Here is an 11,843-nt window from a genome sequence, read left to right as displayed (position 1 = left end):
CATGAGGTGTAAAATTGCTAAACATCTGACAAAGACAAAAGCTGGGAATCTCATGACTTAACTGCAGTCACACGAATGCCCCAAGCCAAGTTTAAAGCAGAAATGATGTCTTTAGCCTCAACCACTGCCCAAGTATTGCCACTATGAGAAACTGTCTTCTCTAGACCCTTGGTCACTATGAGCACAAAGAGAAACATAGTTACAGATGGACTCTGGAAGGAAAAGTTACTTCTTTCATGTTGTTTTTTGCTGAGGGAAAATCAAGCAGAAATGCATTCCAACTTTTTACAAGTCAATAATATTTTATCTTGAATTCTTACCTTCTAAATGACTGGTTTGAGGAATTAATTCCCTGGTGGTCCAGTGGTTAGGACTCTGCACTTTCACTTCTGAGGGTCCAGTTTCAATTCCTGGTCAGGGAACTAAGATCCCATGAGCTGTGTGGCATGGCTGGAAAAAAAAAAAAAAAAGATTGATTTCTTTTCAGAGTACTGTTGCTCCTGAAAATAATGGGAAAATACTGAATGACTGTAAAGGGTTAATATCAACTGGGCTAACACCATGGGGTGCTTGCCCAGGAATAGGGCTCTTTAACTCTCCTGGTGCTTTCTCAAAAAATGGATGTCATGAAAAGTGTCTCATCCATCATACTGAGCTTCTGGGATAGCATATCATCTCAAGAGAACTGGAAAGACACTGCTGGCCACCAACTTTCAATGAAAAGCAATAGGTAATGGGCTCAAAATGAAAAGCATGCTTGATATTTTCTGTTCTCTTTCAGCACCCTCTACTATATTTAGTTTCATGGTTAAGACCTATGTGATAGGTCCATATAGTTTTATTTTTGAATTTCTGTTTAGTCTATCAGTTGTCACATACTATGAGAGCTGGAAGCAGGTGGTGGGCCCCAAATTGCTGCAAAAAATGACATCAAGCCTATGAGGTAAGAGGCAGAAGGAGAATGTCCTGAAAAAGAGGATCTAAAGTTGTATTAATAAGGAGTACAACTCATTAGAAAGAAATTGTTGCTTCTTAAGTATTTTGATTGCAGTTGCAGAGCAAAAATTGGCAGGCTGAGCTACATAAGGTTCTTAAAGCCATTAGTTAACTCATTGCATTCAAATAATCTTCCAAGTCATTCAGTTGAGATATAACCTAGATATAACTGGAATACCACTGGAATTTCCCTTGGGGCGAGCTGGGACCTGTCCATTTCCCAGCAATGCCAGGCCAGCCTGCCCTTCACTTACTGCTCCCCAGAGATGACAGATTTCCTGTGAGAGCCTGGGAGGAGAAATTGACCACGCCCAGCACTGTATTTTTGCCTTTCAAGAGCAGCCCATTCTCTGCTGTCTCCCACTTGGCCATTCTGTATGCCTCCAGCCTATCAGAGCAGGTAGGAATTATAATTCAAGTGAGGAAATGATAGGAAACCCATTGGGCAATAGATCTATGCTTGTTTACTGATCAGCATTACCTGTAAAAAAGGTAGATAGTTTTCATCAAAGTATCTCCCAAGGAGGACAGGTTGTCCTCTTCCACAACAGCTAGGAAATGCAAACACACTTTTCTTTATAGGCAAAAGGGCACAATGTGATGGAACTGCTCTTGCTACAGATGGGCCCAGACGTGACCCACTGCACCTTACCCTTTGCTGAGAGAGTTTAGCCCCCCTTGCTGAGGACAACATGTTAGTTCACATCCTCTATCCAGGCGTGTGTCTTCCTGGGTCAATTAAAACATCGCTTCTGCCCAGGCTCCTTGCCTTCACTCATTTTTGTTTGCTGTTCAGCACAGAGTTGGATATTGTGTGCTCCTCCACTCTGTGGTCCCGTGCAGATGAGCACCAAGTAGCCCTTCCCACGAGAGGGTTCAGCTGCATTTCAGGAACATAGCATGGGTGAACCCCTTTGCAAGCCTAACTTGCCAAACTACTCTAGAGACTAGAAATGACATTGTTAACAGGCCCCAGTCTTATGCATGCCTGCTTCTTGGACACCTCAGTCTATTAACTTACACTTGGTCTCTATATCACATTACCTTCTGGACTTTTGAAAACATAATTAATATTAACCACATGAGAAACCAAATGTGTATTTAATGATGTTTATGAATTACCTACAATGCACCAGGTAGAAACATGGACCCTACACATAAAGAATCCATAGGGGAAAAAATAGTGAAAAAAATACAATAATGTTTATTAGGAACATGAGCTGTGTGGCATTATTCCAGCTCTCTGAGACAAGGTAGATTTAATGATACCTCATCTTTTAGATTTATTGAGGGGATAAAAAAAGAACATGGCAAAGTGCTACTATATATTTAATGGATTACTTTTTTTTAGTCTCCTTATTGTTCCTATTACCTCTCCTACCCCATAATTGTGATAGAACTGAGGTGATTAGAGCATGCCCAGCTAGGATTAAACATTTTAAATCCCCAAGAGAAGACTGATTACATGATCTTCCCACTTTGGGTGCCAGACTGTGTACTGTCATTGTGAACTGGAGTTCATCTGCCCAAGTCATTGATTCAAGGAGGTAAGATAAAGTGTAAATTATTGAACCACACTATGGATGAGAACCATATATAGGTAACTAATAAACAACCATGTATACCAATTTTTAAATAGCATAGCTTAGAGTGCTATTATTGCATGAAACTCCATTTTCCCTTCACCAGGAACTGCTGGAGCCATACCAGCAATTCCTGGTGTGACTAAGATAATTGTCCCTACTCTTACCTGGAAGGCATCCTTCTTGCTCTTTCATCACCTGGATCCACAGATCCTCTTCTATGTGCCTGTGCTGTCTTAGACTCAGGTAAGAGGGCCCTGCCTTGGTCTCAGCACTTTAGAAAAGCCCATCCTGTCCTCCCCATGGGGCACATCTAGAGCCCAGGTTCCCTTCTAAGTCCCTCTGTCAGTATCTAGGATCCTGGAATTCCCTGTCAATAGCCCTGAGCCCACTTCCAAGCTGCACATACTTCTTTCTTGGGTTGTCTACTCCAGTATAGGACCTTGATAATGGTGTGTATACAATCCCAAGGCCAGTGGTGTGGTCAGGGGGTGCCTATTGCCAGGTAATATCGCCAGAGCTCAGATAGACATGGAACTGGTCATAGATGCACAGGTGGTCTCTTGCTATGTGGTTGGAGCCTGGGTGATAAAAGGAGGTAGATCACAGGCCAGAGGACAATGCAGAATCTCTACTTGAACCTGCTTCCAGGTCTTTATGCAATTACATTTATCAAAGTAGGGGGTTACACCATGTTTTATTTACCAGTTTTTAAACCTGATTAATAGTTTTTAAATATTTAGACTTACATTATGTGAGCTTCCTGTTGTACTCTTGTCCTGAACCTTAGAAATGTTAGGAGGGGGCCTGCTCTTCTGTCCCCTTACCAATATGTACTTTGTGACTATGTCCTTGTATCAGATCCCTCTTTACTAACTGCATAATATTCTCTGTTTCTGCAGCTGCTCACAGTTCAGATTTTATATATAGTCTTTATCAACTGCATTCGCTTCCTCTAATACCCTAATAAACATCTGCTGCTTATCACTTATTGTGGCTTTTTATATATTCAGGGGTTTAGAGCTTGGAGTTTAGTCTTTTTCTTGGTCCCTTCTATTTTCTACTCAGTCTTTTTAGTGGGAAATGCAGTTTCCAAATTGAGTCTGAGCGTCCAGAGTGATGGGTACATATTCTGGTATCTCTATGCAATGCCCGTGTTAGCTGACAGAGTTAAACCATTTCATAGCCCATCTCTTGCCTTCATTTGCCCACATGATTGGATGCCAAAGGAGGCCCTGTCTACCTGGGGATCCAGAAGGGAGGGAGAATTTCAGCTGATGTGTATAGGAATTTGTCTGCTGGGGAGTGCTAAGATTATACCTCAAATCTATGATGCGTCTCCTGCATCTCCTGCAATGCAGGCAGATTCTTTACCGCTGAGCCATCAGGGAAGCCATGATGCACTAGGTAAATTAATTATAAGCATGAAAGCAAAAAAGTCATGTACATACCTACTGGGAAACCCTCAGATATAGCTAAAGATTTTAATCCATGATACAGAGTTGAAAGTCCTCTCTGAGTGCTAATTCCTACATAGCAGACAGTGTGGGGATACAAATCAATAAAACAATGGGGGAAAAAAATGAGAAAAGATTTGATCTAGCAACCCCCCTGTGGCCCTGCCATTCTCTTGGTAATAAAGATAATTCACTAAGACATTACATTAGAGAGAAGACAAATGTGGAACAGGATTATTGTGGCATTCACAACTTTTACATCCCCCAGTCCCTGCATAACCCAAAAAGATGATAGTCATTTCCAAATTTATATGCAAATTTTCCCTCTGGTGGAAGTATCTGAAAGCAAAATTGGTCCATTGAGTTAATCACTGAACAGGGCACTTCAGTGTGCTCCAGTTCTGACATCTAATCAGCAATACAGCTGCATTTAAATACTGAAGACTTAAAGGATTTGGCTTCTGAAGCAAGGGATTTTCTAGATAATCTTGCCTATAAGGTCCTTGACTTGTGCAGGCAAATGCTGCTGACTATGAACCACAGGAAATTACAGTGCAGCAGGTATACATCTGCTTTTCTCCTGTGTATATTGTTAGGAGTTTTTCATTATAATTAACATTTGCTTGTGAAATGCTCCATTTCTCAATTTTGCTGTTGACTTAATAGAAACCCAATTTGCAAGTACACGTTCATGCCTTGTCCTCCCCTCTGCAATTAACTCCAACACCAAGCCAGGCACACGGTTAGAATGCAGCACAGTGGTCCTTAAAGTGAGTCAAGATGTTCTGCTCAAAAATGTCCCAGGCTGGAGCTCAGGCCAAGATTTTGCTTCTTCTATGAATGGAAAGAATCTAACAGAGCAGAAAGCAAAATTTAACATTATGCTGAAATAAAAATTCTTCTAGGTGACTGCGGTGCAGCTTATGGAAAAAAAAAAAAGGAATCATTATGATAGGGCAATCAGCTTCCATTTAATAAGTCTAAAAGAAGGAGCTGGGGGGAGTTAAAGGATGAAAAGAAATTTTTAATTAAAAAAAAGGAAGAAGAAGAGGAAAAAAACAAAAAAGGAAAGAAAAAAACACACACACACACTGAAATGTTGCTTCCAGTGCCCCCTGCCGGAATGCTCGTAATTATGCTTGTTGGAACATTTAGCATAATTAGTCTTCAGCTGCCTATTTCAGTTTTGCTCAAGACATAAATGTCAAGTCAAAGCTATTAAAAAGCATGTTCTTGAGAAACAGATACTCAGAAGGAGAATTGCGCAAGTAGCAAAGGTACTGCTGGAAATCACAAATGCCACTGAATATTTGTACTGTTGTGCTGGCTGAATGCACTAATTACCATAATTCTCTTACAGCATATAAACTCTGGGCTGGTTTATGGCCACATTAAAATTAATTTTTATGTTAATTAGTCTCTCATTCAAGTGAGAGCTAACCAAAGTCACAAAATCTGCCCCGCCCATCTTTTGTGTGGGTTGTTTCCTCTCCAAAGATTGGCCCTGTGTGCCCTAGGTTAGAATCGCCCATTAAGGGGCAAGGGCAGCTCTTGGCCTTGAGCTACTGTAAACCAGGCATATGATTTACTGTCCATCATTTCAGATAAAAATAGATTTTTTTTTTCCCCACAGGCAGCTTGAGTATCACCGGCTAGAGTCAACAGAAAACACAGTCAGGTGTCACCGGCTGAGCAGAGGGCGCTGGTGCTATTTTGCATTTATCACAGGCACTTCCCTAGGGGAAATGAAGAAATTTCCATGGGTGACAGGAAAGCAAATTTCTTCTCCTCCAGGAGGAGGCTGTGGCTGCCTCAGCAGCTTCCAGAGCAGCTTTTATCTGAGCCTAGAGCTGGGGATGGAAGACAGGAGGCCTGATGAGGAGAGGAGCCTGGAGACTGGAGACCCATCTCCCCGACTGGCAAGGGGCCAGAAGGGGCTTCCGGGAGCAGGAAGTAAGCCGTAGTAGGGCTCTAGAGTTTATAGACTCCCAGAAGGGCCTCTCCTGGCTCCACGGTTTATAGGTAGGAAGCTGAGATAAAGGAGACATGGGACTTTGCAAGAGCATGCACAGAGTTAGTGACAAAGCTGATGTCATGTGTGTGTATAGGGCTCTTTTTATCAATTCCCAATTCACAAAAGTAAGATGTGGTCTCCTCTGACCAAGCTGACAATTAAGGAAACCTGCTTATTTAAAAAAACAAAAAACAAAAAAAACAGTATTTTGAAACATTTGTAAATGGGAGCATTGGAATAGGATGCAAATGTGAGCTTGAATAACTGCAGCTCCATAAGTAGGGGGAGTTAAAATATGAAAAGAGGCAGGTCAGATGGGAAATCTGGTAACTTTTTGAAATAGAGCTCAACCTTTATGTTGTCTAAAATTTCTTTCAGTGATTTTCTAGATTATGTTCCACAAACCTTGTTTAACATGTAGAGAATTTGTCCACCTTCAGGTTCAGAAGTAATGAGTGACTGAAGGTGGTGACTGAATATACGGGACATATGCTTTCTAGAATTGCCAAGGCATACAGCCCAAGCTCTGTAAGTGGGACCCAAGGTCCTTGTCTTGGTCACAAACCAATTAAGCTAAGTGCTACTGAAATTGCTTTTTATCATCTAGATACGAAGCAGTTCACAAGATACAATACTTGATGCATAAAAGCTTAATTCATCAACCTGGGCCTGGTGACTTAATAGTCACACTAAGACCCATATAACACATTTGTGAGTGGGAAATGAGTTGTTAAAAAAAATAGTGAGGGCTCAGGGGCATGCCAGGTATGAGAATTAGCTCCTTGTTCTCCATAAAATTGTTTGGAATCACCAACTGCAGCTCTCTAATAATTCTTTTGACAACCATGTCTGCTTATATCAAGGAACTGAACGGCTGGGCTGGTGGAAAAGGTGTCGGGCTACCTCCCATGGCAAGGTTCAACCTTAGCTAAACTGAACCACAATATTGCCTCCAACCTGGAGCAACTGCTGATTTTTTCTAAGATCTCCACTTCCCCTGGGAAGCTACTCCTACAACCCTAATCTATGTATGGAACATTTCTGGATGGTTCCTTCAATGTAGCATGGGGCCCCTGGTCATACAAATAGGTTTTTATTCATTTTCCCAGCATTTGTGGAGCATGTCATTCGTAGAAAATGGGCTTGGCTGTGGTTAGTGGAACAGCCTCCAGCTTCACTAGGGACCACCAAGCCCTCAGACTGAGACATACTCTTTTCAGGTGGTGTCAGTCAGTGACTGAGCAGGGTAGTGATAGCCGTGCTCACAGCCTTCTTGAGGTCCCAAGGTACAAGAGCCTAGCCCAGAAGTCCTCAAGCCTTATCAGTTCATGGCACCCAGAGACTCAGTCATTTTTTTCATAGCACTGCCTAAACTGAAAGAAATTGCCTCCCAGTTCCTTTTGTTAAATAGTCAGATCCAAACAAGGAAAGAGTAATCGTTTGTAGGGTATCTGACAGATGTTACTGTGTTTCCCTGGAAATTTAAAAATATCCTGCAGTGCCCCTGTACGTCCATGGCATCTTGGAGAATCTGAGTGGACAGTTCTGGAACCTTTAGCATAACCATTTCTACCCAATGCAGGGCTCCTCCAATGGGCAGTCTGTGCTCCAGAGCTCCTGGTTGAGCTAGAGAGGCTTGGTCAGATCTGCATTGCAGACTGAAGTCTCCCCCACACAAGCTACCTTCCTCCCCTTTCCTTTCACAGGTGTTATTACCCGATAAGACTCTGCCCTTTTGATGCCATCTGTGTCTGCTTCTGAGAGAAACCAAACTGCAACGTATCTCTCATCTTTCAAAAGGCTGACAGTTATCTGGGACAATTTAAGGGAACTTCACGAAATCTATTCTTGAGGTCACATCTTAATGAATGTATCCTAAAAACAACAGAACGGATAAACCTACCAGATCCGATGTCCTATTACAAACTCATTAGGGTAGTCTCACTCACCTTTGTATTGCCAGCATCCAGAGCACATCTGGTCACAGAGAAAGTACTCAATGATTGTTGACTGTATGTATATTTGTGAATGAATAAACCATGTATAAAAATACATGTTATATATCAGCATTTTAATCAGAGTCTTTAGTAAGACAGTTACAGTATGTCCCATATTTCTCTTTTAGAATTCACTTGAATTTTCAAAAAGTTCTACCTATCAATTATATTTTTGTCTCCAAAACTGTATTATAAATTAGTAGCAAAATTTCTGACAGAAAATAAAAATTGAAGGAAAAGCATAGATTCTCTGTTAGTTGAGCATTTCATCATTGACCTAGAATGCAGTTATTCTCATCAGTAAAATTGATAATAAGTAGATTGGATTTTTTTTAATATGTAGGAAACCCTAGTTAATTTCATCACCCAATCATTAGCGGATGAAACCAAGCTTGAAAACACAACTAGACAAGAAGCTATTTCTGTGCTCTGTAGAATCTGTCCCCAGGCATCTTATTGCCATATTTACTACACATTATAATAAGCACATTAAAAGTCTAAGAGAAAGAACGTTTAATGAAGGTAAGCCCGTCTTCCAACGGAATTTTCAAAGAGAGAAAAGTGTTTAATTCTGTTTACCAGAGAAAGTTCTTGAAGCACTTTTCCAAATGTGTTTTATTGTATGAGCAATCACTCAATCAGATTAGAAGTAAGAAAGGGATCAACTGGAGTTGGGTCTCCATGTATACCAGTTTGCCCTCACCTTCCTGGCATTCCCTGTCTCATCTAGAAGGAGCATGTATCTGAGAGTCCTCCTGATAAGTCAACCCAAACTGCACTTCTGTGAATGTTAAATGCTTTTTTAAAATGAAAAGAAATGCGGTAAACAAAGCTCCAGGAGATTCAGTCCTCTGTCTCCATTCCCTCCAAAGCCCTCCCGGAAGGCAACAGGAATGAACTACCAGTACCATCACGGCCTTATTTAATGCGTCTTTTTTCACACTCTTCTAGAAGCAGCTCTGGCTTTCAGCTCAGGTGTATCAGCAGATGCCCTGGGACTTCACACCTGCCGTGATGGAAGACATAAACACAAGTTAATTAAGTCTATTGTTCAAACAATTTGTTTCTCGCTGAGGCTGACTCACTTGCAACTACTTCAGCACAATTTGATTTCCAGAGGTAGATTGCCACCTTTGCTCTGGTGTGTGGACCTCCTTCTTTAGAAATTCATTTCATTTCAGAGACTTCCAGGTCACTGGCAGAATAACACTTAAAAAAAAAAAAAAAAAAAAAAACTACTGCTAATGGATGACAAGCTGTTAAAAAAAAAAAACCGAGTAAGTGGTGCTGGCATTTTTTTTCATAGCCATACAGTTTTTCAGAGTAACATCATGAAGGTGAAACTGGAGTGAGTCGAATGTTAGAGATTTAGTATTGTGTAGCATTCTTACTCAAAGTCAAGACTGAAAACTGCTTTTGAAAGGCTTTCAGAGTCTTTCTGGCAGAATGTAGCATGGAAAATGAATGGAAGATTTAGTCCAAGGAGAAAAATGTAGGCAAGAGACACATGGAGGGAGGTTTTAAAGCATGCTGCTCTGTTTTTATACAAAGGGATCAAAGGGCATTTCTCACATTAATTGCTTCTATTTTTGCTGTGCATCCGTATTGTGCTTCCATTCCTCTTCTCTAACTGATGTTCTAGAGATTTTTTTGTCCTTCTTCCCTCCTGGTCACATACCCCATCATTTCTACCTGGGATCACCTGCCCTTGCTCTCTCATTAGAGCCTCTGTGACATGCAACAGCCACATTCATGCTGCCCTTCCATGGGGCAGAGATGCTCCTGGGAGGCAGCTACCTGGCCAGGGACATCATTTCCCAGCCTCCCTGGGAGTAAGTTGAAGACAAGTGACTGAGTTCTTCTGGCCTTGAACCTGGGAAGCATGTATTCTACTTTCAGACCTGGTTTATTACACACACCTTCTATGCTCTTACCTTCTGTCTCACCCGGCTGGATGTTGATGCCCTGGGCCTCTCAATGGTTCCCTCGCTCTGCCATCCCTCCTGTTCCCCACCCAGCCCTTATCCTTCGTTCTCTCACCATTGACTTTTCCATAAGCAAAAATAATCTTTTTTGTGTTGTGCCATTGAGATTTGGGGGATTAATCTTGAAACAACTAGTGGTATTTTAACTAAAGCATTAGATCAATGAAAATAAATAAAGTCTGCTACATGTAATTTTTCATGCTGCAAATATTTATTGAGCACTTATATATACCAGACCTGGTACTAACTTTGGGGGCTATAAGATACAGAAAAGAGTTTTAGTCCATCCTTTTCAGGGCTTACAGAGAAGTCTCTTAATTTTCAAATCATCTTGTTTTTCTTTTTAAATTTTATTTTTTTTTGGTTATGCTGGGTCTTTGCTGCTGCTCATGGGCTTTCTCTAGTTGTGGAGAGCAGGGGCTACTCTCTAGTTGCAGTGCATGGTCTTCTTATTGCAGTGGCTTCTCTTCTTGCTGATCACAGGCTCTAGGCTCATGGGCTCAGTAGTTGTGGCACAAGGGCTTAGTTGCTCTGCGGCATATGGGATTTTCCTGGGCCAGGGATCAAACCCATATCCCCTACATTGGCAAGTGGATTCTTATCTGTTGTACCACTAGGGAAGTCCTCTTATCTTCTTAACGGTATCAGTTCTATTGAATTTCACCTTAAATCTCTGAAGTAGGAAAGTCATTTATGCCTATTTCATATACATAAAAACTACAACCCAGTCATGACGTGGCATTTGGGTAAGACAAATCTAGATCTCTCTAACTGAGCCTCCCCTGTAGCAAGTCTGTGGAGCCATAAAGAAAAGTAGAACTGGATTTTCCACAATTACTACCAAGTCAAGAATAAAAACAAACTTCCTAGCCACCAAACACATTCAGTTCAGTTCAGTTCAGTTCAGTCGCTCAGACGTGTCCAACCCTTTGCAACCCCATGAATCGCAGCACGCCAGGCCTCCCTGTCCATTGCCATCTCCTGGACTTCACTCAAACTCACGTCCATCGAGTCAGTGATGACATCCAGCCATCTCATCCTCTGTCGTCCCCTTCTTCTCCTGCCCCCAATCCCTTCCAGCATCAGAGTCTTTTCCAATGAGTCAACTGTTCACATGAGGTGGCCAAAGTACTAGAGTTTCAGCTTTAGCATCATTCCTTCCAAAGAACACCCAGGGCTGATCTCCTTTAGAATGGACTGGTTGGATCTCCTTGCAATCCAAGGGACTCTCAAGAGTCTTCTCCAAACACATTAGACCTCAGCAGTTCACTCAGTGATACATTGTGGTATGAAGCAAAAGAGAATAAAAGTCAATGGATAAAATAGAGATACTTTTTTAAGATATAAGAGTCTGGGGTTTTCCCCTTTGCCATCTCTTGGTATAACTTGAAGAAACAATTCATTTTAGGAATCACCTGCATTTAACCATTTGTTTTTGCAATCTAAAAAATAGCCTTTATAAAGATAGGAGCCATAGCTAAGTCGGATAAGGGTGAATCCAGATTTATAAGACCTGAAGTAAACATTTTTCAGGCTCCTTTTAAATAAAAGAATATGAAATTCTACATGCAAATTTGGTATAGGGCCTACATAGGGCATCGGCAAATGAAAGGCTATAAAACTTAAGGTTCATTAGTTTTATGGCAAATCCACATGCAAGGTACATTTTTAAAATCAGATGACTAATTGAAAGACTGAGAATTTTTAAGGTATATTTCCATGTTGATCTGTAGCTCAGTTAATCACAAATTGGTTGTCTATAACCAGATGGACAATCCGTCAACTGTTTTCTTGAGTTCCTATTTTCTCAA

The 11,843-nt window shown here is 41.2% G+C and overlaps 1 non-coding gene across 1 annotated transcript; it reads left to right on the top strand.

Annotated features, from left to right (window-relative positions):
- The first annotated feature begins 349 nt into the window (after positions 1-349).
- Positions 350-422, top strand: TRNAE-UUC. The gene has a single exon. It is a non-coding gene; the product is annotated as a tRNA-Glu (tRNA).
- The last annotated feature ends 11,421 nt before the right edge of the window (positions 423-11,843 follow it).

The sequence above is a fragment of the Bos indicus x Bos taurus genome, chromosome 2 (assembly GCF_003369695.1).
Source record: "Bos indicus x Bos taurus breed Angus x Brahman F1 hybrid chromosome 2, Bos_hybrid_MaternalHap_v2.0, whole genome shotgun sequence".
Taxonomy (NCBI): Eukaryota; Metazoa; Chordata; class Mammalia; order Artiodactyla; family Bovidae; genus Bos; species Bos indicus x Bos taurus.
Note: the sequence above shows the minus strand (reverse complement) of the source record. Positions and strands in the feature narration are given on the sequence as shown.